Below are 861 nucleotides of genomic sequence, written 5' to 3' on the forward strand. Positions count from 1 at the left end.
CGGCAGGTTCATTTGCAGCCGTTTCGACCGTCCACTCTTCGGTTTCCTTGCGAATTTCATGAAAAGCTTCCCTGCAGCACAGTGGGGAGTGTGCGGACTGTCTGGGCGGTGTTGGTTGATATCTTCTGCAATAACACGGGTGATCATCTCCTCTGAGATCAGAATGATCTCAATGCGTTTACGAGTATTAAGGTCACCATCTTTCACTTCACATGTAAACAAGAGAAAGAATTAAATGCACTGAAACTTCCTGGCAGATTAAAACTGTGTGCCCGACCGAGACTCGAACTCGGGACCTTTGCCTTCCGCGGGCAAGTGCTCTACCAACTGAGCTACCGAAGCACGAGTCACGCCCGGTACTCACAGCTTTACTTCTGCCAGTACCTCGTCTCCTACCTTCCAAACTTTACAGAAGCTCTCCTGCGAACCATGCAGAACTAGCACTCCTGAAAGAAAGGATATTGCGGAGACATGGCTTAGCCACAACCTGGGGGATGTTTCCAGAATGAGATTTTCACTCTGCAGCGGAGTGTGCGCTGATATGAAACTTCCTGGCAGATTAAAACTGTGAGTTCGAGTCTCGGTCGGGCACACAGTTTTAATCTGCCAGGAAGTTTCATATCAGCGCACACTCCGCTGCAGAGTGAAAATCTCATTCTGGAATTAAATGCACTGTTGTTTTCCCTTGTAATTCTCTACCCCAGAATGAATTTTCACTGTGCAACGGAGTGTGCGGTCATTGAATCTTCCCGGCAAATTAAAGTTTACAGGAAATGTATTCGTAGTTGCGAATATGAACCACCTTCCGCTGTGTTTTGGAATGACGACAGTGAAACTTTGCGCCGTACTGGAACTCGAAGC

General features: G+C 47.6%; 1 non-coding gene across 1 annotated transcript; it reads right to left on the bottom strand.

Annotated features, from left to right (window-relative positions):
* Window positions 1–268: 268 nt before the first annotated feature.
* Trnap-cgg (transfer RNA proline (anticodon CGG)) lies at window positions 269–343 on the bottom strand. The gene has a single exon. It is a non-coding gene; the product is annotated as a tRNA-Pro (tRNA).
* Between the last annotated feature and the right edge of the window lie 518 nt (window positions 344–861).

Source organism: Schistocerca cancellata, chromosome 1 (assembly GCF_023864275.1).
Source record: "Schistocerca cancellata isolate TAMUIC-IGC-003103 chromosome 1, iqSchCanc2.1, whole genome shotgun sequence".
NCBI lineage: Eukaryota > Metazoa > Arthropoda > Insecta > Orthoptera > Acrididae > Schistocerca > Schistocerca cancellata.